Here is a 26333-nt window from a genome sequence, read left to right on the forward strand (position 1 = left end):
CAGTTGCTAAAAATTGTTCCTTACTTTCATGAAACAAGTGTTACTATACTCCACTTTTTTTTTAATAAACGAGGAAACTTGAGTAATCGGAATTTAACCTATCTGTGCAGGGTCGCAAAGCTAGAATGTGATGGCTACCAACCCAAACTCATAGTGTAACCACAGCGTCCCAATTGCTCTCAGTGTGGCAGAACTTAGCGTTGTCTTGGGCAGACCATTTTCAAATTCCTCTATTTCCTTTCTTGGCTAATTTCTACTCAGTTTTATTTTATTTCTTTTATTTTATTTCATTTTTTAAAGATATGATGTCATTTATTGGTTACTCTTAGAACATCCCATTTGTGACTGGACTCAGACTTAAAGATAGAAGCTCTCTGAGAGGACAGACAGTCTCTATCTCTTGGCAATCTGTTTCTGATGTTTTTCTTTGGCCTCCTTCATCCTCTGGGCCAAAAGTTTAGCATATTCTGTAGCCTCTTCTTTATTTTTCTTAGAACGTTGTTTCTTCAGAGCCAATGTTTGTGGTACAGAACACATGGAGTAACAAGATGCTGAATCTTGGGTGCTTTGGTCCTAGGTTTCTCACCTTCTTTGTTGAGGGGCTTTCTCACTACATACTGATGGATATCACCTTCCTTAGACTGGAAAGACTGGATTCTGCTAGCTCTTTTAGGCCCCAAGCAACAAGGCACAGTAGTATCAGAGAATCTAGGAATATCCTTCTCCCTTTGTTTACAATCACCAAATTGAAAACACTCAGATTGGCATCCACAGATTTTCACTTTTTTTTCTCCAGTCCTTCTTGGTCTGTAACAGGAATGCCCCTTACTCAGGAGCAGGTAAACTTGGCCATGGGTCAAGGCACCCTGCTTCATGGAGAAACCTTGTTTGTCATTCCCACTGATGATTCGGACCACATAACCTTTCCATTCTTCACCCAGAGCGTCAGCAGCAACTTTTGTGGCCATACATTTCTCATAAAAGGTAAGAAGTTTTTGTTCATCTTCCACTTCAATGAGTTTCTGGCAGCCAGTGGCTGGGAAAGAGATGTTCACCTTCAGGCTGCAGAGGCCGACCGCCTCCGAGGCACCACGAAAAAGAGCCCTACTCAGTTTTAGTTCACTTAGTGTATGTAATCTTCCCTTCAATGATTTTTACTGCCTTATCCTAAAACAAGGTTTCATTTACATCACAAAAGAGTGCATCTGCTTTGTTTATTTACTCTTCCAATAGTTTGTTCCAGAGAGAAACTCTCTTAAACAAATCTTCAAATGCCTTTAATCACTTTTGAAGAAAAGAGGTAATGAAATGTCAAATGAGATCCATCAAGTTAAACTCATTTGTTAATCTGTTTAGTAACTGAGTTGAATGCATAAGAAAAAGAACCTATCGGATTGTGGCGCAGTGCTTAATGAATCCGACTAAGAACCATGAGGTTGCAGGTTTAATCCCTGGCCTTGCTCAGTGGGTTAAGGATCTGGTGTTGCCCTGAGCTGTGGTGTAGGTCACAGACGCGGCTGGGAACCTGCATTGCAGGCCGGTGGCTACAGCTCCAATTAGACCCATAGCCTGGGAACCTGCATATGCCGCGGGAGTGGCTCAAGAAAAGACAAAAAGACAAAAAGACAAAAAAAAATCAAATTTTACTGACAAGTTTTTGTCTAGCACTGTACTTACTACATGCTGTGCAGAACACAATAAAATTTCTTTACCATTTTTTTTAGCCTAAGTTTGCAGTCTATCCTGAGAGGTAAGACAAACAGAATGCACTGTGTTATTCAACAGCTAGGTCATATGTGTAGTCTCCAAGTATAATAGTAGCAGGTGAAAATTTAAAAATAATTTATACATATAACTTTTGATGTTGACTTGTTTTGAGTTATTTCATTTTAGAATAATTGTACACTTGAGCAATAGGTATAATTACCACTCGGTTTTACAAATGAAGAATCTGGATCTAGGAGAAATAAACAATGTTCCTAGTGTTATGGGGATAGTAAACACTTAAGCCAGGACTCAAATGCAAGGTTTCTCATCATGTTTGCATTACACACTCCTGAAGACATCCGTGGATTATAATAGTTGGGGTAGATTCTTAAAGTGAATATTGGATACAAAGTGATTGTTGGGATCTAAATGATCACTGGTACCAAGTAAAGAAATCCAAGATCATAGAATAAAACTAAGGCAGGTGAAGAGTCAACATGTTACTAGTAATAAGTGAATTAGTGTGTATAGTCTGAAGGTTTTATAACTAAGGATAATTGTGAACAGTACTGAGTTGTAGAGTTAGCAGTCAACATCGGTTATTGATTTGTAGTTTGTTTGTATTATTGTGTCATTTACTGTTTCTGAATTCCTGAGATGTATTGATATATAATCTGAGCATATATAAGCAAATGATGCTGAAAATTGCTAAAGGCAGCATGATTCATAGCTGATATATTTTTGAAACAGGGTAATTATTGATAGCCCTTCAAAATCTAAAAGCACATTCTTTATATAAAGATTTTTATTCTTTCTTTAGTTGAAAATGAAATATGACTATCTCAAGGGACTAGGAGTGATGTGATGTAAAAGAAGAAAATAAATGTCGTAGAACCTGAAAAATCATCAGTGGACTGTAATTTACTGTCAAATCTGGGAAGAAAGTTGGCTTTAGAAAGCTGGGTTGCCTGGAGAATGCTCAGCAGTTTCACATGAATAATAATAAATCTAAATTATAGGATATTAATGGTGATTTAATTCACATTATACTATTTATTCCAAAGTTTTCCACTTGGTTTAAATATATTAATACTCCAAATAAAAATTCTCAAACTAATATTGTTCAAGGACATCCCCACCTGATCCTTATTTCTCCTTTATGATATATAGAAGAAACTAGAAGGTAATTAAATACATTTGAAATATGGTTACTCATCAAAAGTATGATAGCCAGGAGAATAAAAATTATTATAAAGCCCTTAGCAAATTCAGAGTGCCATGTGAATGCCAAGTGATGGGGCAAAGCTTGATGGGTGTTAGGTATGTGTGTTTTGTGACTAATTTGTTAACTAATTCAGGATGTATTTCATTCTTTAAGAGAGAACCATTTGGGCATAAGTATGTCAGCAGGTCGTGAAGAGTGGATGTGGTGTGTGTGTGTTTGTGTGTGTGTTTGGCCATGCCTATGAATATACACAGAAAAGAAAAAACAATTTCAGTTATTCCATTCTAAAAGTCTGTCCTGAGCAAGGTGGGTAGTTTGAATTAAATTCCATTTAATTATATTTTATTCATTATCCACTGTATATCAAAAATATGTTTGGTAACTAGAATTAAAAAGATTTACACATTAGGGGCCCCTCTCAATCTTGAGGGGGGAGACATATATGGGAAAATTACAGTCAAGTGTGGTTAAGACTGTAAGGTGGTTCTGCAGCTGTGGAAGCACAGAAACCAATACAACTACCCTGACCTACACCTGTGCACATCCGTGGACGCATGAATTAGGAAAAACTACTTTGAGGTTTGTGGTTGTTGGGGTGCCATTTTCATGATTTCTTTAAACCATTTTTAGTTGAAATTGTTGAAACTGTATCTTAGTGATAATGTTAAAGGTAAGAAAATACTTGTCACAAATATTAGACTTAATTGTGAGAAGCTTACATTACAAATAAATCTGGCACCAAGAAAATCTAGAATTATAAATTGTTAATATTCTTTTTTTTTTTTGCCTTTTCTAGGGCTGCTCCTGAAATATTCTTGTTGCTTGTGTGTCTTAGATGAGACAGCTTATCAAAACTAAGCATCTTTTAAAAAGTAGAAAGGACCTCCAGTCTTCTTTCAGTATACAGCACAGAGGATGCTTTTTTGCTGTCTGATGGAATAGTGTTTTCTTCTGTTACACCTTCTGCAGATTGGTACACTGACATGTTACATAGGTTATTAACCTGGCTATTGAAATAGGATAAAAAGAATTCTCTCAGCCTTCTGAAAAGGAAAATAAAACACTTCAAGGTAATTCTTTAATATTTAACTAAAAATCTCCTAGTTACTAATAAGTGGTAAGAAATTTTCATTACTTGCCATATTTCACATCCAGGGGCCTGACTTTATAATAAAACAGATTGCTGTTATCTTACAGTCTAATTAATAAATACATCATTTAATTTTAGTCTTTTGCCAGTAAAAAATGGTCAATATTTGATTACTCTGCCCATGGTCTTAAACCATAAAGATATTAACTCATCTCCTGCAGTTCTTTACTCAATATGTAGCTCTCTCAGTGAGGCTTTTCTTGACTATTCAATTCAGAATTGCAACCCCCTTCCCAAAGCCCACTTTCTTTGCTTTTACTTTCTCTGTAGTGCTTATCACCATCTAACATAATATAGCTTTTCTGTATATGTTTGTTTATTGTCTGTTTTCAGTATTAGGATGTAAGCCGTGAGAGCAAGGATTTTTTTCACTCACTTATGCTTTTGCTCACTCCTTTATTTCCCAGAACTTAAAACAGTTCCTGTAAAATAGTGAGTACCTCAAACAAACTGAAAAAGAGAAAAGCTTTGTTGATGTATTAAATGAATATAAAAATATAATAAAGACATTTATTTTGTGGAATTGTGAAAAAAATAAAAGAAATCTACTCAAATAACTTCCTTTCCTTATTATCTGCAATTATTTCAGTCTTATCTTTTGCCACTTGTTTTGATCCTACTTGAAATTTGAGGATCAACTCTTGGCATCTGATTAATTAAAAACCAGAGATGCAGCTTATGTTATTTTCAAGAGGAAAGGAACTCTCTGGTGTGCTAAAAATGTCCTTCTGTTATTTATACTTATTTTTAAAAATGAAATCCTGGCAGCAAATAATACCACAATCTGTAAGTAATAACCTGTTGGGATGGCTGGAGGGGCAGCAAATCGACAACGATTATAATCAATGGTGTGGGAGTCAGTCATGTTACATGAATTATTTAGTTTTATATTTCTTCTTTAGGAAAAAAAAGAAGTCCAGTGGTTGGCAAACAAGTGTTCTCATTACATCCTGTCACTCATCTCTAACCACACATTATTGGGTGGTTATTTAGAGAAAGATTATATCTGGAGACACAAGTACCAACTCTGTGACTTTCCAATAAAACACAGCAAAACTTTGAAAGAGCAGGTTCCAGGGAGAAATCAACCCCCTTGGCTCTGGTTAAGTTTATTATCTCTAAGTCATGCTGAGGATATTGCGTAAAATGGTGGCTCTGCACAGATCCTCTTGAAAGAGTAGGCACAATCAGTTGAATGATATCAAGCCAGTGTGCTGAGCTAAGGGTGACCAGCTCTATTTAAGATAATGAATTCGATTCTAGGTGAGAAAACCCCAGGCAGTTTCCACCAGCTCCCCATTCTTCCCCTGCTCTCCAACCAGCTCAGGTCCTTCTACTGATAACCAAAAGGAAACAAAAAGCAATTAAGAAAGACAACTCCTGATAAAGAGCAAGACATCTCTCTGGAGCCTCTTTTATGAAAACACTAATCCTAATCCTGAGTCCACCTGCAGACCACAGCACCTCCCAAAGGCCCCACCTCCTAATACTATCAACTCCAGCTTTAAGATTTCAAGTTAGGAATGGGGTGCAGGAGAGGCACAAACATTCAGACAGGAAACGAACATCCAAAGGAAGGTAAAAGGCAACCCTGCTCGAGTCTGTCAGCTTCAACTGGGGAATGGTGGCACACTGATAAGGCTTAGGGAAAGAAACTAAAAGGACAAGGTGTAGTCCCTTATCTGCATTTGGATGAGATCAGCTCTCTGTAACAGTAAAATTTACAGATTACCATATTTCAGCATATACTATCAAAGAGACATTGTTATTAGGTATGAAGAGCCTTTTCCAGTGTATTTCCTGCTGACTTACCTTGCAATAGCATATTGATTCTGTGATCAAATTAGTAAGCAATTCTGTTTCACATCAAAATCAGTCTCTGCTATTATACACAGATTCTTAGTTTAAAATCATGATATTTTTATATTCCAACGTAATATGGTTGATAGCGCATGAATAGGTTATTTTTCCATGACAGTTGGTAGAGATAATTGCCTTAACTAGAATGCTAAGAAAAATACTTCCACTAATTTTCTGTAAAAATAGCAAATACCAAATGTTACTAAATGTCCTAAAATGTTACCAGGTAAATCAAACCCATATTTGGAAAATAAGCAACAATGATTTTAAGAGAAACTGAAAACTGAATGTGAGTTCATTTTAGTCTTATTTAATCATTTAATGTATATGATGTCATTTCTTAATTTGAAAATTGTTGAAAATGTTAAGTTCTAAGCTTTTTGGGTGGGAGGGTGGGGAATGGGGAAGTGGGAAGGGGAGATAACTTTCATTCTGTATTAGGAACTGTGAGTCTTAATACAAAAAACTGACTTTTTTCAAATGACTTTGTTGTTTTTATTATTCCCTTTTAGTGGGCACTTGTTCTGAGGTAGGTAGAGCTATGGTGCTACATTTTTTTTTTTCTTAACTAATCCACTGACTAAAGTGACCTGGATTTAAGTGTTTTACAGAATGTTAATATATCTTGCTTAGCAAAGGAGCCTGTTTGGTAAAAAATGTTTGGTAAAAAGGTTAAATACATCACAAAAATTTTTTAAACTGCAAATTTCATAGAGAAGATTATTGGCTAATATGAATTATAAGTTTGTAAAATATACACATACCCATTTGACTTTACTTCATAACAGTTTATTAAAGAGCTAATTTCCCACTCCTTTATCACAATTTTTTATTTTATTTATTTATTCATTTATTTTGCTTTTTGGGGCTGCACCTGTGGTATACGGAGTTTGCCAGACTTAAGAGTCGAATCAGAGCTACAGCCGCTGGCCTATACCACAGCCACAGTAATGCAGAATCCAAGCCACCTCTGCAACCTACACGACAGTTCACAGCACTGCCAGACCCTTTACCCACTGAGCGAGCCCAGGGATCAAACCCACAACCTCATGATTCCTAGTCGGATTCGTTTCTGCTGCACCACAATGGGAACTCCAATAAATACTATTTTTAAAATAGTAATCTATGTGAGAAAAGTGAACCTTATTTGATTTTGCAGGCAAGGTTAAATATCACTTATATTATGCTTATTAGCCATCCATTCTTATTTCTTTGGTAAATTATACATTTTTCTATTGGCTTGTTTTTGTTTTTCTGCTTCAATTCCATTGCTTTTAGGCTTATTATATCTTTCTTAATTCGATGCATCACTTGCAAAGGGAATATAATTGAATATTTTAACCCTTTTTGATAGTCTATGTTATTTGATATAGTGATTTGATATTTTTACATTTATTAAATTAGTGATAATTTTCTTTGTTATTCTGTTACATTTTCTTAATATTTTCCTTTTATTTCAGTTTTTGATATTAGAATTTCTTCTTTTCGAGTCTGGTGATCTTTATACTCTTCATCCTATTTTTTTTAGATGATCTAAAATTTTTCAAAGGTTGATTTAAATATACTTTATCTATCAAATAAAGAACTATCTGGGATTTTAATTTAATACCTTTATTTCTAAAGATTACTTTCCCAACATTTGTAATAATGATTCCAGCTATAATTGATATTATGAAAGATTTCTTAAGTTATTCGTCATATTTCATGCTTTCCTCTCTTAGAGTTCTTTCATTATTTTGTTAAAATAGATCTTCAAGTTATTGTTGTCTTTTTTTTTCCAAAATAGGTTAAAACATGATAGTCTTCATTAGTCTTCATATCTGAGAATGTTGATTTCAGTGAGAATTCAAACATAAAATTCTAGACTCAAGATTACATGTCTTTAGAATCTTAAAAATATTGGTTCTTTTTTCTTACCATATTTTTGTTTTTGGTCATTTGTCTTTTTTTTTAGGGCCCCACCCATGGCATATGGAGGTTCCCAGGCTAGGTGTCTCATCTGAGCTGTAGCTGCTGGCCTACACCACAGCCACAGCAACATCATATCCAAGCCACATCTGTGACCTACACCACAGCTCATGGCAATACCCAGATCCGTATTCCACTGAGCAAGGCCAGGGATCGAACCTGCAACCTCTGGTTCCTAGTCGGATTTGTTTCCGCTGTGCCATGACAGGAACTCCTTTCTCAGCATTCTTTATTAGAGACAGGGCATGTCTTTGGTTGTTGTTGTTGTTGTTGTTGTTGTTGTTGTTGTTGTTGTTGTCTTTTAGGGCTCCACCTGCAGAATATGGAAGTTCCCAGGCTAGGGGTCGAACTGGAGCTGCAGCTGCCAGCCTAAGCCACAACCACAGCAACACCAGTTCCAGCCACATCTGCGACCTACACCACAGCTTGCAGGAACGCTAGATCCTTAACGCACTGAGCGAAGCCAGGGATTGAATTCACATCCTCATGGATACTAGTTGGATTCTTAACCTGCTGAGCCACAATGGGTACTCCTAGGGGTAACAACTTTTAATTAAAACTTTAATTTTAAAATCATTGTAGAGTTGCACGTGGTTGTCAGAAATAATAAAGGTTGTGAACTCTTACTCATTTTCCCCTAAAGATTACATCTTGCATAACCACAATAAACTATTACAATGAAGATAGTGATGTAGGTAGAATCCACTAATCTTCTGCAGGGAATTCCATGCCGTTTTACTCCATGTGTAGTTTTGTGTATAAACTACCACAGTCCAAGTTGGGACTAGTTCATCACTAAAAAGAAACCTCATACTGCTCTTTTATAACTCACATCCCTACCACACCCTCTACCCCATTCTTAACCACTAATGACCACTAATCTGTTCTCCCATCTTAATTTTGTCTTTAAAGGAAAGTTATATAAGGAATAATACAGTGTTTACCTTTTGGAGACTGGCCTTTTTACTCAGAATAATTCTCAAGAGATTCACCCAGGTGTCACCTGTATCAAATTATCATTTAGCAATATTTTACAATGGATGTATCACAGTTTATTTAACTATTTACCAATTGCAGTGCATCTGGGTTGTTCTAATTTGGGGCTGTCATGAATATGCTTCTATGGATGTTGATATAAAGCTTTTGTGTAGTTTTATTTTTCTGGAATGTAGGCCAGAGTGCAAAATGTTGGTCATATGATAATTGCTCTTTTTTTTTTTTTTTTAAATAAGAAACTGCCACCCTGTTTTCTGGAGTGGTTGTGCCTTTTTGGATTTATACCAGTAAACACAGGAGGAATCCAGTTTCTCTGCATCCTCATCAGCATTTGGTGTTGTCACTATTTTGAAAGCTTTCTAGGATATTTGTGATTTTAATTTGTATTCCTCTGATGGCTAATTTCACTGCGGAGTTTTAAGGGTTCTTTACCTATTCTGTTATCAGTCTTTTGTCAGATATATGCTTACAAATATTTCCTTCAGTCTAAAACTGGTCTTTGCATCCTTCTTCTTCTTCTTTTTTTTTTTAACAGCACAGGCGGCATGTGGAAGTTCATGAGCCGAGGATCAAACTCGTGCCACAGCAGCCACCCAAGCTGCTGCAGTGACAACTGCCGGATAATTAACTCACTGCACCACAAGAGTAGTTTGGTCTTTGTATTCTCTTAACAGGACTTTTCTCAAGGCAAATGTTCAAATTTTGATTAGATACAACTTGACAGTTTTTTCTTGTTTATTGTGCTATAAATATCAAGTCTAAGATCTTTTAGTCTTGTCCTAAATCATTGTTTTCTCCTATTTTTTTCTAAAAGTCTTATAATTTCATATTTGTTCAGGATTCATTTTGAATTAGTTTTAAAATAAATATGAGGTGTTGGTCAAGGTGACTTTTTTCGGGGGGGGGGCGCTATGGATATCCAATTGCAGCAGCATCATTTGCTGAAAAGACTACTCTTTCCTTGTTGAATTGCTTTTGCATCTTTGTCAAAAATCATTCCAGCACATTTGTGTGGATCTGTTTCTCTATTCTCTATTGTGTTTCTGTTTTATTGATTGTTGCATCTGCCAATACTGCACTGTCTTGATTACTGTAGCTAAATTGTGAACCATGGCATTGGGAGGAACGACTCCTCCCATTTCATTCTTTCATTTCAATATTGTTTTAATTATTCTTGAGTCTGTGCTTTTCCATATAGATTTAGAATAAGCTTGTCTATTTCTATAAAATTAAGTAATCAATTTCTATTTCTAATCTACATTCTATGTGTGGGTGAGGGGAGTGTGTAGATGTTTTCATTTCTTTGTAGCTCCTTTAAAGCTGATAATCTGAGTTATTCTTTGGAATATGATATTTTCATAAATGTTTGTTTCTGCCTCTTGTTTCTTATAATTCACTCTTTTTAGTAGCCTCAACTAATGTAATGAAATGTAAGCTAATACTTTGGTGATGTATGTCATCGTCATCATTATAAATATTATGACCAGTTTAATTTCCTTTTTTATTTTTGATGCTATTATAAATACTATATTTAATTTGTTCATCTATAATTCTTTTTTATAAAATTGTAGTTGATTTACAATGTTGTGCCAATTTCTGCTGTACAGCAAAGTGACCCAGTCATACATATACATTTTTTTTTTCTTATACTATCTTCCATTGTGTTCTATCCCAAGAGACTGGATATGGTTCCCTGTTCTATAGAGTAGGACTTCACTGCTTATCCATTCTAAATGTAATAGTTTGTACCTACCAATATCAAACTGCCTATCCATCCTACTTCCTTCCCCCGCCCCCTTGGCAATAAGTCTGTTCTCTATGTCTGTGAGACCGTTTCTGTTTTATAGATAGGTCCATTTGTGGCATATTTAGATTTCACCTGTAATGATATCATGTGGTATTTGTCTCTCTTTCTGACTTACTTCACTTAACATGAAAATCTCTAGTTGCATCCTTTTTTTCCTTTTTTACATTGACTTTTCCTTATATAATCTAATTTCTTCTCTCTTCCCCTATGTTCTTGAGCCCACTATAAAAGAATTAAGTGAATAAAGATTTAATAATAATGATAATGATAATAATAATGGTAATTATAAATCACAAACTTTCAAAAATGCTAGGCAGTCATGGAGCCTATTCCTTTAAATGTATTAGAGATAACTCAATAATCTTATGAGGTAAATATCAGTTTTATAAATACATATTATTTTATTACATCTCAATTACAGATTAAATGTAATCCCCACTGGCTTAATACACAAAATTTTATCTCTTGCTTGTAGTGCCTAACAGCTTGGGTTAGTGGATGGAAAGTTCTGCTATACAGAATCACTCAGGTCCCTCCTGTGGGAGACTTTGTTGTCTTGTGCAACATCATCTTAAGCAGGACTCCTTGTTTGTCAAGGCAGCTTATGCTCATAGCCACTTGGTAAGGGCCAGTTGTATGGTCCTGATCTATTTTAGGAGAAGAAAAAAATAATCTGAGTACATACCAAAATGAGAGAAGAACTGGTGCATAACACTAGTATTGTTACACAATCTACTTTGCAGTTTAGAAATGAGTTTTAGTGAGATTGAGTACTTTTCCAAGTCTGTAGCCTTCATTTCTAGAAGGTGAAGGTTTGTAACCTTCACTTCTAGTAAGTTAATTTTTACTGTATGAGCTGCTAGGATTTGAACATGAACCTGTCTGCACTTAAGATGTGACTACTCAATGTGGGACAATTATGGGATGAGAATCTCAAAAATGTGATTTCTACTGAAGAATTTAAGGTAAACCCACTAATAATTTTATATATTTTGAGAAGGACTCATGAGAATTACAAAGATCTTCATCTAGAATAACACTCAAATCACTATATCTGTCCATTGTATATTTCCAGTGAAAAGTATATTTTCTTGGTCGTTAGAGCACGAATCTTGGCACAAGTCCTAGTTCTTTGTAGTCATTTCAATACCAGAATCAATTGAAGGCCACAGATTTAGTTTTTTGAAAGTGTTTTCATGAAAAATATTTAAGGCACATTTTTAAAATTCTAAGCCACAGTCTTAATGTAATGTGGTTAAACTAAAGTGATGACTCCAGGAAATAATGCCTCCCTTTAAAAAAAAATATATATATATATTTTTGTCTTTTTTTTTTGCTATTTCTTGGACCGCTCCCACGGCATATGGAGGTTCCCAGAATAGGGGTCAAACTGGAGCTGCAGCCACCGGCCTACGCCAGAGCCACAGCAACGCGGGATCTGAGCCGCGTCTGCAACCCACACCACAGCTCACGGCAACGCCGGATCGTTAACACACTGAGCAAGGGCAGGGACCGAACCCGCAACGAATCCCAGTCGGATTCGTTAACCACTGCACCACGATGGGAACTCCCAAAAATATATTTTTAATGGCAGATAACATATGCCATATTATAGATAATATGTAACATATGGTTATAATTTATAGATTCATGTATTCAACTTACTTACTCAACAACCATTTGGTAAGCTCCAAATATGTTGTGGTCACATTTCTAGGATCCAGGAGTACATAGTAAACAAAAATAAAGCCCTTCCGTCACTGAGTTTATATACTGGTGTGGGAGACAAACATTAAATAAGGTAAATAAGTGAAATACAGAACTTCAGTGAAAGCTAAAAATAAAAAAGGAAGCAGGAAAGAAGGCTGAGAAATATGGGTATTTATGTGTCCAGGAATAGTTTGCACTTCTCAGGGAGCTGTTTGCATGCCAAATCGCTGAGTCAAGGAACTAGCATTTCATGTTTTTCTTCAAGTCCACAGGCAGGAATGTGGTTCTCCAGAGCCAATGTGATGGCATAGAAAGAGTCATGCATAGAATCTTCCCCTGGCAAAGAAAACTCCTAGATGCTTGTGTTCAATAAAACTATACTGATATCAGCATAGAAATATTTATTAAAATTCTAGCCTCCAGCAGTAATAGGTTAGAAAAAAAAAGCTGTCAATTAGTTTCATGTTCTACTAGATAATTTTATTGTTGAGTAGGAAACTGTTGATATTAGTGTCACTTAGGACTGTGCAGCAAAACGTCACAGAGACAATGACAAAAAAGGATGTCAGGAGATGGTGATTTATGTTTATCTTATCAGACTCAGGTAACAGTAACAGGTGAACATACCACTGTATAGGGGTTAATGCCACAGATTGCTTTTTTTTTTCTAAAAGGTAATCTTGTGTCTCAGCAATGATTACTTTTTGATGAAAATGTACATTATAAAAATTGAATAGGTTTCTAGAAGCCCTGAGAGTCTTCCTTTGCCATTTTGTGCTTTTCTTTGGGATAAATTATATATATAGAATTTGTGTATACATATATAGAATTTGTGTATTATATATATATAATGTTTTTTCACAATCTTATTTAGTTCCCTGTGACACATACTAATCAGCAATATCGTTATAGATGTAAATTAGATTATATAAAATAGGACTTTTCATTTCACATGGAAGGAAAAATCATAATTAAAGTCACCTTAGTTAATACTGTTTTAGTGTAAGGATAAATTGGGGAGTATCAACATATAGGGAACTGTCTCAGTGACCCAGCCTGCAAACAGGCCTCCTGGAATTCCTTTCAGGATGTAACAATAGACCTAGTGGCCCAATTTTATGACCCCTCCTTGCCAGGTGTCTGTTCCTTGTTCAACAAGTGAACTGTTATGCAGATTAGGGAACTCTTTTTTAAAAATTATATTATCTTGTTTTTAAATTCAAAATTTCGTTTTTTCTTTTTACAGCCACACCTGTGATGTATGGAAGTTCCCAGGCTAGGGGTCAAATTGGAGCTGCAGCTGCTAGCCTATGCCATAGACACAGCAATGCCAGACCCAAACTGCATCTGTGACCTACACAACAGCTTGTAGCAATGCTGGATATTTAATGCATGGATACTGGTCAGGTTTTTAACCCACTGAGCCACAATGGGAACTCTGATTTTTAATTTTAACATTTTTATTTTATTTTATTTTTTGGCTGCACCTCTGGCATGTGGAAGTTCCAGGGCCAGGGACTGAACCTGCATCAGAGTGGTGACCCGAGCCACTGCAGTGACAATGCAGGATCCCTAACCCACTGAGCCACACAAGAACTCCTTAAATCATATTTTCCCTTTGGTGTTCTTATCTCTTTTTGGGCCAATCCTTGCTTTGGCCTTATTAACTTCTCTTTTACTTGCTACTTCTCCTATTTCTTATACTGGTCTTTGTATGCCCTGCAAAGTTATTTAATCGTCTTTCAACATGAGGTGCTTTTCTTGTGCAGTTTTGTATGGGATTTATATCACACAGTCTAATTTGTGCAGACCATGTAGATGGTTGTTATTGTTAGGGAGCCTCCATCTGCAGGTGCGATCAGATAAGAAAATGAGGCAATTCATAAGACAGGATACTTCATGCCAGCTTTCTCCCTGGGGACTGGAGAGTGGAGTAGCTTTAGAGCCTCATGGATCCCTCTACAAAGGTTATTTTATACACCTTATAAAGTGCCCTTTGAAATATTTTACAATCAAGCCCTTTTAGGTTTGCTTTTTAAAGGCTTTGTGTGTTTTTTGTTTTGTTTTGTTTGCATCCTACTTCTGCAAAGACCGACAGGGGGCAGCAAACCCTCTTGAGAGAGGAAACCAGTCCCAAATAGTGCTCGGGTCTGTTAGCTTATGGCTCTTTGTTATTGTCTTGACATTTCAGTTCCTTTCCCCTGTTTTTAAAAATAAAGTTTGAATTTTTAAAATGATCAACTTTTTTCCTTTCCATTTAAGCTCACTATAAATTTGTAATATTAAAATATGCATGTCTCTTTTCTACAGAGTAGAGGTGAGAGAATTGACAAATTTGGATCTTAGAATCTGATCAGGATAGAAAAAAAAATCCAAATATAATTAGATGATTTCATGTAAAATGACCTTTATTTAGAATAAGGTTTAATTTATAGCTACAATGCTTCTGAAATCACAATTCTTGGATAAAATATAGATTTATGATCTAGATTTCTGGAATAATTAAAAAAAAATTAAGATAGATAAGTTCCCATTGTGGATCAGCGGGTTAAGGACCCAACATTATCTTTATGAGGATGCAAGTTTGATCCCTGGCCTCACTCATGGGTAAGGATATGGTGTTGCTGCAAGCTACAATGTAGGTCGCAGATGTGGCTTGGATCTGGTGTTGCCGTGGCTGTGGTATAGGCTACAGCTGCAGCTCTCATTCAACCTGGGAACTTCCATATACCCTAGGTGCGACGGTAAAAAGAAAAAAAAAATAATTTAAGAGAGAGAAGATTTTGGTTAATTTTTTTTTTTCTTTTTAGGGCCACTCCCACAGCATATGGAGGTTCCCAGGCAAGGGGTCAAATCCAAGCTACAGCTGTTGGCGTACACCATGGCCATAGCAATGCAGGATCCAAGACACATCTGTGACCTACACCACAGCTCATGGCCAACACCGGATCCTTAACCCACTGAGGGAAGCCAGGGATCAAACCCCCAACCTCATGGTTCCTAGTCAGATTCATTTCCACTGCACCACAACAGGAACTCCTGGTTAATTTTTTAAAAAGGAAATTAATCTTTCATTTTCCTTTTAGCATAATTTTATTTTTGTCACAAGTTTTATTATTTTATGAAAGGGAAAAAAGACATGGTGAGAGAGTGAGGGAGCAAGAATGAGAAAAACAAAAATGAGAAGAAAAATTAGGCCCTAGCAAATACTTAAAAGTAGCAGATTTGACTATATTATTTCATAACATAGGGTTTGATATCAAAAGCATTTAAAAGTCCAAAGACCTATTTCATTTTGATAGAATGTAAAAATCTAATAAAAAAGTATCAAAGTTATCAACTTATACGCATTACGAGTTTTAAATATCTGAAATAGAAACTGATGAAAATATAAGAATATGAAATCAAAGTGATCAGGCTAGAAAACTTAAAAAGTTTCTAGGCATTGGACAGATCAAGTAGAGAAGAATTAAATAAGGAAATTATGGGTTTAAATCATAGTTTAGTCATAATTAAGAAGCATAAGCATTCATAAAAACAAACATCCTACAGGGATTGCATGTTATTTTCAAAAAGGAATGAACAATCACAGAAATTGACCCTGTATTAAGCCATAAATGCACCTCATTTAGTCCCCCAAATTATGCAATCACTATTGTCTATTGTGAAATTGGTATATAATCAATGACAAATAGATAATAAAAATAAAATCTATGCACTATATTTAAAATATATTTAAAAATACTGTTTTATAGAATTTATCAAATTCAAAACTCCAAGCTATTTAATTACAGATAACTGGGATTGGACTAGAATTTAATAATTATGGAGTGTGATCAAACTGATACTGAGAAGAAATCATCCAGCTTTAAATAGATTTTTTGAAAAGAAAAAGGATGAAAGTATGCAAACTAAGTTTTCAATTTAACAAACTAATAAAAGCATAAGAATAAATCCTAAGAAAGTAGAACATCTAAATTAGTATGGGGAAAAGCAGAAATGAATGAAATAGAAAATAGACAATTATAAATATGCAAATAGCAAAGTTAATTAATTAAAGCAAAAGCAGTGGGTGGGGGGAAGACATTAAAAAAATAATTGAGATGAGGAGAAGAAATACAATGCTTATATGGTTACTTGAAAAAAAGATTAGAGAATCTTATTTTGAATATTATACCAATTTATTTGGAACTTTATATTTTTAGATCAAATGAATAATTTCTAAGAAAATGCAAAGTATCAAAAATAGAATAAAATATGTCAAGCTTAAGAAGCCAAAATCAGAAGACATTTTAAAAGTATTCTAGCTTGATCTATAATTATGGAAATTGGCTCAGTTAACTTGAAAGGAAAGCTCTATCAAACTTTCAAGCAAAGTTAATTCCAGTGTTATTTAAAATTCCAGATGATAGAAAAAGGTAGAAATTTTCTTAGTCTGGTACGTGATGCTGGCATATTCCTAGGACCCAAATTTAACCAAGGACAAAATTAATAATAAAAAAATATATGGTCCACACTTAGTTCTAAACAAAGATGCATATTCACTCACACATTTAAAGAATTACAGAGTGGCAAAATAAATTTATCCTGTTAGTCATTTCCTTCTCACTTCCTGAAGTTACCTAACCCTTTATAACTATTTTTTCAAAACACTTTGTCCAGTTTCTATGCCACCTACTCAGTGATCCCATCCCACTTTTTTGTCATGTAATCCATATACATGCTTACTTTTATCCCACTTTGTTTTTCCTCTAAATGTTAAGTGGGGGAGTTCACCAGTATTTATTATACTAGGTGATATATATGTATATTTGTCTTCTTGCAATATTGTATTACACTTGAGGATAAAGATACATTTCTATCTGCTTTTGAATCATTTATAATGCCTAGTATGGGGTCTTATAGTGGGTATTTAAGTAGTGCTTGATGATTTTAATTAGGTTGAAAGTTAGAAAAGGTAAATAAGGAAAATATGTACTACTAATAAAAAAAAGTCATAGAAGATAGGGTAAGAGTTTACAATGTTTTGTAAGGACATGAGACATAAGTGTGCAGACTCAGTGCTGAAACTTCATAAATGTCCAAATGAATAAGTGAATATTATGCAGGAGTTAAAGTAAAATTATTTTCTTCTCTCCCTGTTGCTCATAAAGATTAACCACAACTAAAAGCACTGTATATTTATGTTGTCATTTTATTAGAAGATCCTGTCATTGTTTTCCTAACAGTATGGAAATAAAGAAGCTGGAACATATGAAAATGCCTGGAAAACAAGATACATTCCCTTCATTGCTGAGTGCTATTATTGCTGAGGCCTACTAAGTAGAAATGGATAGGAATCTTGGCACAAAATCCAGTTGACATTATTTAATTTCCCACAAAGAACATGACAGTAGTGTTCAGTCTCAATCTTAAAAAGTATTTCTTTCAATGTGCTAATGATCCTATGTAGTTTTAAAAAATTATTACACTTTAATTTTTAAGCAGCTTTAGAATTACAGAAAAATTGAGCAGAAAGTAAAGTACCCTTATACCACCCACCACCACCCATATACAGTTTTCGCCATTATTAACATTTTGCAATAGTAAAGCACATCAGCTACACTGACAAGCTAATATTGGTGCATTATTATGAACTAAAGTCCATAGTTTACATTAGGGTTTACTCTTTGTGTTGTTCATTATATAGGTTTTGACAAATGTATAATGACATGTATTCATCCTTACAGCATCATGGAGAGTAGTTACATGGCCTTAAAAATCCTCTGTGCTCTGCCTATTCAATCCTTCCCCTGTCTCTTCGAATTCTTGGCAATCATTGATTTTTTCCCCCTGTCCTCATAGTTTTGCCTTTTCCAAAACGTCATATAATTGGAATCATACAGTATGTTGCCTTTTCAGACTGGCTTCTTTTACTTAGTAATGTGTATTTAGGGTTCTTTCATGTTTGTTGGTTTGTTTGTTTTATAGTTTTGTAGCTAATTTCTTTTTATTGGTGAATATTCCATTGTCCGGATATACCACAGCTTGTTTATCCACTAACCTTTTGAAGGACACCTTTCTAATTTTGGCAATTATTATAATTTTTTTTTTCTTGTTATGGCCGCACCTGTGGCATATGGAAGTTCCCAGGCTAGGTGCTGAACTGGAGCTGCAGCTGGGGCCTATGCCACAGCCACAACAACACCAGATCTGAGCCACATAGCTTACGACCACCAGATACTTAAACCCACTAAGCGAGGCCAGGGATCAAACCTGCATCCTCATGGATACTAGTCAGGTTCTTAACCCGCTGAGCCACAATGGGATCTCTGAAATTTCGGCAATTATGAATAATGTTGCTGTAAAATTTCAGTACACGTTTTTGTGTGGACACAAATTTTCAACAATTTGGGGTGAACGCCAAGAAGCATAATTACTAAATCCTATGGTAAAAGTATATTTAGTTCTGTAAGAAACTGTCAACTGTCTCCCAAACTTTCCCAACAACAATGAGTAAGAGTAGCTATTGTTCTACATTCTTACCAGCATTTGGTGGTGTTAATGTTCTGGATGTTTGCCATTCTGATAGATGTGTAGGAGTATTCCATTGCTATTTTAATATGAAAATTTCTAATGACATATGATGTTGAGGATCTTTTCATATGCTTATTTACCATATGTATTTCTTCTTTGGTGAGGTGTCTGTTCAAATCTGTTCATTTTTAAATTGAGTTGTTTGTTTTCTTATTGTTGAATTTTTTCTTTTCTTTTTAGAGCCATACCCGTGGCATATAGAAATTCCCAGGCTGGGGTCTAATCAGAGCTATAGCTGCCAGCCTATGCCACAGACATAGCAATGCCAGATCTGAGCTGCATCTGTGACCTATACCACAGTTCACGGCAATGCCAGATCCTTAACCCACAGAGCAGGGCCAGTGATCACATATACAATGCTTTTGGATGCTAGTTGGGTTCATTCCCACCAAGCCACAATAGGAACTCCTTCTTATTGTTGAATTTTAAGATTTCTTTGTATCTTTTGGTTACTGGTCCTTTATTATATTTGTGTTTTGCAAATATTTTCTCCTAGTCTGTAAATTTCATGCTCCTAACATTGTCTTTTATATAGTAGAGCTGTGTACTTAAAACAACATTTTAAGTCTTAACTATTTAGAGCAGTTTTAAGTTCATAGCAAAATGAGAGGAGGGTACAGAGATTACTCATATACTCCCCGGAATTGTGTATTTTTAAATAATGTAATTTATAGGCAAATAGGATCCAGCCCCAAGTTTATATATCACAGGCTTGTGATGAGGTCCACCAAGTCACTTGGGTGCTTTTCTATAGAACCAGTGACCCTACGCTAATGGCTATGCATATCTGTTGGTTTTTCCCATGTTTGGGTTTTTCCTTTGTCAGCAAAATGAATTAATTAGGGTATTACTCTAAAACTGGCTTCAAGCCCAAATTTGTAAGAGATTTTGGCTTGCAATTTTACTGTTTTCCTTTTTCCTTTTTTTGGGCTCAATTCCAAGTGAACCTTTTATGTTTTTTAACTCTAGGTATAACTATAAGCAGAAAATACCTAAAAGAAAAAGACCTAATAATTTTCTCACTATTTCTGCCATCAGCAGAAAATGTCATGTCATGTGGCAAACTTGAAAATTCACATTAAGTTAAGGGAGGACACTTACCGAGGTATATCAGTGTAATTGCACCTGCATCCTATCTAAGAAACTAAAGATTAAACTATCTAACTCTTAAGTATTAAAAACATGCAAAATAGAGCCAGCAATGTAAGCTAGTCCCTTCCAGCCGAATGCATTTGATTTGCAAAGTGTATAAAATGTTTTCACACTCTGAAATCATTTTCGGATATTATATTCAACAATTTCCTGAAATGGTTAGCAGTTCCTTTAAAGAGATAATCACCAGCCCTTGAGCTGTATGGTATAAAAATGTATATACAAGGACTATTTCAAAGGGAAGAATACAAATAGATCTGCTTGTGTCCCACACATCATCAAACAATTGCTTTCTCCTGGTACAGATTCTCCTAGTGGGAAAAGGCACACAGCTCTAGTCTCTTCTATTATATGTTTTGGATGACTCACTCCAATTTTATCTTAAAGCTTCTGAAATGAATAATACATTTAAGGGCAATTACAAAAGTAAATACATATTTGCACCAGTTAATTTTAGTTAAAATGTGTTGAGCTTTCTGTTTGGAAATGGCATGAGATAAAGTCCTTCTTTTGATGAATGTGGTAACTAGCTTTTTTTCATATAAAGATAGCAAAATCCTCCTGAAGTTTCCAGGAAAAATATATCTGTTTCATAAACAGAAAATATCTGTAACATGTGGTTTTATCACTAAATGATTTCCTTCTGTGTTTCATATCTACATCTACTTTGTATAATTACATAATTTTCTCTTTATTGCTCCTACATGAATATCTAGTTTCATCTTTCATGTAGATTCTATCCCAAGGTTCTAGGTATTAATGCCAAGGTTCCAGACATTAATCATGGCTGTCAAGAAATTAACTTTTGGACTAAGATGTGACTCAGCCCTTGCATTAATTTACTAGAGCTGCCATAAGAAGGTACCACAGACTGGGTGGCTTAAACAACATACATTTATATTCTCATGGTTCTAGAGGCTAGAAGTCTAAGATCAAGATGTTGGCAGGGCTGATTCCTTCTGAGGGATATAAAGGAACAATCTTTTCTGTGCCTTCCTCCTCAGCCCATAGATGGTTGTATTTTCTCTGTGTTTTCACATCATCTTCCCTCTGCCCAAATCTTTGTCCAAATCATCCTATTCTTATAAAGACATCAGTCATACTGGATAAAGGACACACTAGCCACCTTACATTAAAAACCTCTGCGACAAACCTATCTCCAAACACTGTGACACTGTGAAGTACTTGAGGTTAGAATTTCAACATATGAATTTCCTGCTAGGCTATTGTTATGGAGGATAGGTATATGTGATCTTTGAATAGGACCTGAAATTTTTGACACCACCATGGAATTATTTTTCCTTCTTGGTGAAGTGCAGCCCTAGCAGATTACAGATCATGCTTGTAAACCTGTTTGTCATGGTCTTTATGTCTTTCTCAAAATGCAATTGCATATAAGCACTGAGAATGGATAAAATCTGCAAATTGCTTGTTTAAATCCCCTGTTAGGAATCAATTTGGTTCCTGTTTTTTGTTTTTATGTCTTTAATGACAGATGCTTTATGCTTTATATTCCAAATAACACAAAAGAAAATCCTAATGGGATTTCAGTATGGGTCCCCAGTTTTCTTTTTCAAGGAAAAAATATAATATGAATAAATTCTGTCACTTGTTACACAAATAATGCTAGAGAAAGTTGCAATGAAATGCCTTTATTAATCATCAGAGTTATGATATGGGATCCTGGCAATCTCTAGTAGTGGCCAACTAGTTTATTTACTATTATTATTGGTAGTAATAATAATAACTCATGCACTTAAGCATCTTTGATATTTTAATCCTTGCTATAATCATTCTTTCTAGTGCATGATCTGTCTATCTATCTTCATTGAGGGATAATTGACAAATAAAAAGGTAAGACACTTAAAGTCTATTACATGATTATTTGATATATGGAAACACTGTGATAGGAGTCCCTCCTGCATGGAATTAACAAACACATCACCCCCTCACACATTTGTTGTTTGTTTTTGGTTTTGGTGAGAACATTTAAGGTGTGCTACTTAGCAAATTTAAATTGTACAATACAGTGTTATTAACTATAGTCACCATGTTATACATTAGACCCTCAGATCTTATTCCTCTAATAATGAAAAGTCTGTACCCATTTACTAACTTCTTCTTCACCCCTAATCCCTGGCAACCAGTTTTCTACTCTGTTTCTGTGAGTTGACTTTTTAAAAAAATTCTAAATACAAGTGATACTATTTATATTATATTAAAAACTAAGAAATAGATAATAATAGCTTCATTTCAGAAGAGATGGGGTTACAGAGAAGTTAATTGGTTCAGCCTGTTTCACACAGAATAGAGACTGGAATTAGGTGTGTCTATATCCAAAGCCTATGTTCTACCTGGTAACACATTGTCTTCAAAAGTCCTCCGTTTAGTTGGGAGTCAAAATATATGAATTTTAATAGCAATTATCTAGTTATGTTGTGTTAAATCCATAAATCGCTAGACAAGTGCAAAGTATTATAACCGACAATGTCATGTAAAATTGCCAAATGATTTTATCAGTTTGTTATTTCCCTTTTACCTTTGCCTCTGATGTTTATTGCTATGTGAAGAATTTTTTAATTTTTGAATTATGTAACCATGTTAGTGTATCTCTTCTCTCATTCCTTCTGGTATGGCGGCGGGACTGTGATGTGTGTTGACTTCCATGTGGCGAAACAGGCTTTTCTGAACATGATGTTTTAATATTTAAAACCTGACATCAAGTTGAAAATAACACAAATAGGGAATAAAAGTGAATAGAGTTTGCCAAAAAAAAAAAAAATGCCAAAACCCACAAAGAGAGTTACTTCCCAAGATTAGAAAGATGTGACAAAAACAGTATGGGAGTGAAAAGTCCTTGTGGTGTTTAGGAGAAAAAAGTGAAGTGTGAATACCAAGAACTGTACCTTCAGGGTTCTTTGAAGTTAACTAGCTACAGACTATGTTAAAATAACAAATCACTCTGCAAATGCAAAGTGTTAAAACTCACAATGTCAGATGAAGGTGGTATCTCGAGATATATCTGCTAGTAGTGCCCATCAGGCATTTCCTCTAAAGGGATAGAAAATAGAGATGGAGGTAAATTGGACTCCTTCTACAGCCTGCTTTTTTACATCAATCAAATCTATCAAACAACTGAGTGCAGTGAGAGGCCACATGCACCACAGAAAATGAGGATTTGCTGCAACTCTTTTATCTATATTCTTCTTAGAGGGAGAATCTGTTGTGTGACTTCACAGTAAGGCCACAATAGTTGTATTCAATGTGCTCGCACACTTCATTTCCAGCTTTGGCCTTGAATGAGTTTTGATCATCTTCAGAAATCACATCCACTTTTAGAAGATGAGAATGCCCCAATTTCACAAATGGAAAAAAAAATACACAAATTGTGAAGAAACTGTCCACTGAGAGTTTGAAAAATAAACAGCATTGGAATATTTGAAATACACAAAGGACTTTCCAAGACTACTTTGATTTGAACATTTATTTTGATACAAAACTTTACTCTTTTATTTATTAAACACTTACTGAGCTTTCAGTCAAGCATAGAGGATGCAAAAACAATAAGTCAGAATTGCAACTTTGGTGCAGTTTATTCTTGTATGTATGTTGAAAAATCTCTTGTTATGTCATGGTTGGTAGTCTGGGCAGTAAAGCATATACAAGCAGATCTGAAAATGATTAGCCCTGTTACTTGCCTTTCAAAGCCTTAATTTGATACTGGTAAAGTAAAGTTATTCACAGACTGGTTTTGAGAGCAACATGAGGTGATATAATTAAATTCCTCATCCCAGTGCCAGGTACATAGTAAGCTCTCAATAAAAAAAGAAAATGAGAGCTATTCATCATTCTTTTTAGATTTTTTTGCACCATATTTTTTTTCTTTTTTTGGCCACCCCACAGTGTATGAAGTTCCCAGGCCAGGGACTGGATCCAAGCCACATCGTAATCTATGCTGCTGCTGCAGCAACCAGAACCTTTAACCCAATGTGCTGGATCAGGGATTGAACCTGCATTCTGGTGCTGCACAGATGTCGCTGATCTCATTGCACCATGGCAGGAACTCCTGTCATATTTTATCCAGGCCTATTTTTTCTGTTTTCTTTAGTTTTTGAAAGCAAATTTATCTGTTCTCATTGTCTCATTTTCATATATATATATCACCTTAATCATTTTACACAGACCTAAAGAATCATTCATTTTTTAAGTATATATTTAATGAGCAATCACTCAGTGTAAGAAAATTTTACATGTTACATTTATTTAATCCTCTCAAGAAACCTAAGAAGTAGACAGTAATGAGTTCATTTCACCTGAAGAAAGGGAGCCACAGAGAAGTTAGTTGGCTTAGCCGATTTCACAGAGAGTTGAGACCTGATTTAAGTGTGCATAACTCCAAGGTCAATGCTCTATTTAGTACAGCACATTGTCTTATATTGTCTTTGTTGAGCTATGGGGATCACATCAAAAGATATGGATTTGAATAGTAATTATGTAATTTTTCTTTTATTTCTCCCACTAGAACTGTAGTTCCAAGAAAGCAAGAACATTTTCTTCACATTATAGGCTCCTATAACTCCTCAATAAATACCTGTTGAATAAATACATGGAATATAATAGGAAGCTATATTAAATTCCCAAATTTTTATGAAGTTGATATAAAAATATGAATTTTAAGGAATTAAGAGAATGACACCAGGTGGAGTGTTAAGATAGTATGAAAGAGATAGTGGGGCCATCTAGAGGAGGTTGGAGAGGCTAGAACAAGGAGGAGAATGGAGAGGACTTACCATGAATGCAAGTGCAAAGGCAAAGTGCTAGTATGGTAGACCAGATGGGTTGAATGATTCCTGCATGTAGCTAGAGAAAACATTAGATGGTAGTCTGCAGCCCAGTTTCTTGAACATGAAGCAAAGTGCATTGATATTACCCTGTAAAACATGGAAGGTGGAACTAAAAAGGGAGTAAGGGAATTTAACAGTCATTTAGAGCCTTTAGAACAAGCTTGCTTGCTTTCTTTCTCTTTCTTTCTTTCTTTCTTTCTTTCTTTCTTTCTTTCTTCTTTCTTTCTTCTTCCTCTCTCTCTCTCTCTCTCTCTTTCTTTCTTCTCTCTCTCTCTCTCCCTCTCTCTGTCCCTCCCTCCTTCCCTCCCTCCCTCCCCCTCTCTCTCTCTTTCTTTCTTTTTCAAGCCATACCTGCAGCATATGGAAGTTCCTAGGCTAGGGGCTGAATAGGAGCTGCATCTGCTGGCCTATGCCACAGCACATGGCAATGCCAGATCCTTAACCCACTGAGCGAGGCCAGGGATTGAACCCTGTATCCTCATGGATACTAGTTGGGTTCTTAATGTGATGAGCCACTAGGGGAACTCCTAGAACAAGCTTCTTTTTTTGACCTACTGTGCTCTGGTATTGTGTCAATATAATCCAGGAATGCTGGTTATTTGTTCTCTTAATACAAATGCCTACTACCATCGAGAAACACAGACATAAAATGATGCAAATGTCTCTAAAGACACCAGGGAAGGCAGTGGTTTCCTTTACCCTTGCAGAATTATCTTTCTATCCAAGGGGGAAGTATTCCTTGTAGTTATTTATGATGTAGTTTTTTTCTGAGGAATGACTGACTGAGAGATCAACTGCCATATTTTGTTGGGCAAGGCATTGCTGACAGGGCCTGTGCTGGGCCTTGAGGCTTTTTTCTTTTACATTCACAGAGATGAAGGCTCTTTGCTTGCAGGAGTACTGTGGCATTGCTTCTCAAGAAGCATAGCAATGCTCCTTGGCTAGCACCTCTCTGGGAGGGAAATCTGGATAAAGGAGAAGCGTTATCTTTGGGAAAATGCAATAGGTTACATTGACAGTATGGAACACAAGGGAGTGTAAAATCCTGAACACTAATTCATTTTGATCTGTTTGTACAATTCCTGGGCCATGTTTAGTGCCTTCCAGGCTAGTGATTACAAAGTGTGCTGTTATACTGACTTAACGTTATTTGCTTGTCTCTTCTATCTTCATGAAAATAAAGTCCCTAGCTCAACTTTACATCTTTGTCCATCCCAACCCCCTCTCTCCTGCCTTCACCACTGAGTTCATGAAAATGGAGTCTTTCTTCAATGAATAATGCACTCCTTCAACACAAGGCAGTCACCCGTCATGTGGAGCTTCAGTGGAAACAGTTCA

The 26333-nt window shown here is 35.5% G+C and overlaps 1 pseudogene; it reads right to left on the minus strand.

Annotated features, from left to right (window-relative positions):
• Positions 1–308: 308 nt before the first annotated feature.
• Positions 309–4947, minus strand: LOC125120777 (40S ribosomal protein S6-like; annotated as a pseudogene).
• Between the last annotated feature and the right edge of the window lie 21386 nt (positions 4948–26333).

Source organism: Phacochoerus africanus, chromosome 2, assembly GCF_016906955.1.
Source record: "Phacochoerus africanus isolate WHEZ1 chromosome 2, ROS_Pafr_v1, whole genome shotgun sequence".
Taxonomy (NCBI): domain Eukaryota; kingdom Metazoa; phylum Chordata; class Mammalia; order Artiodactyla; family Suidae; genus Phacochoerus; species Phacochoerus africanus.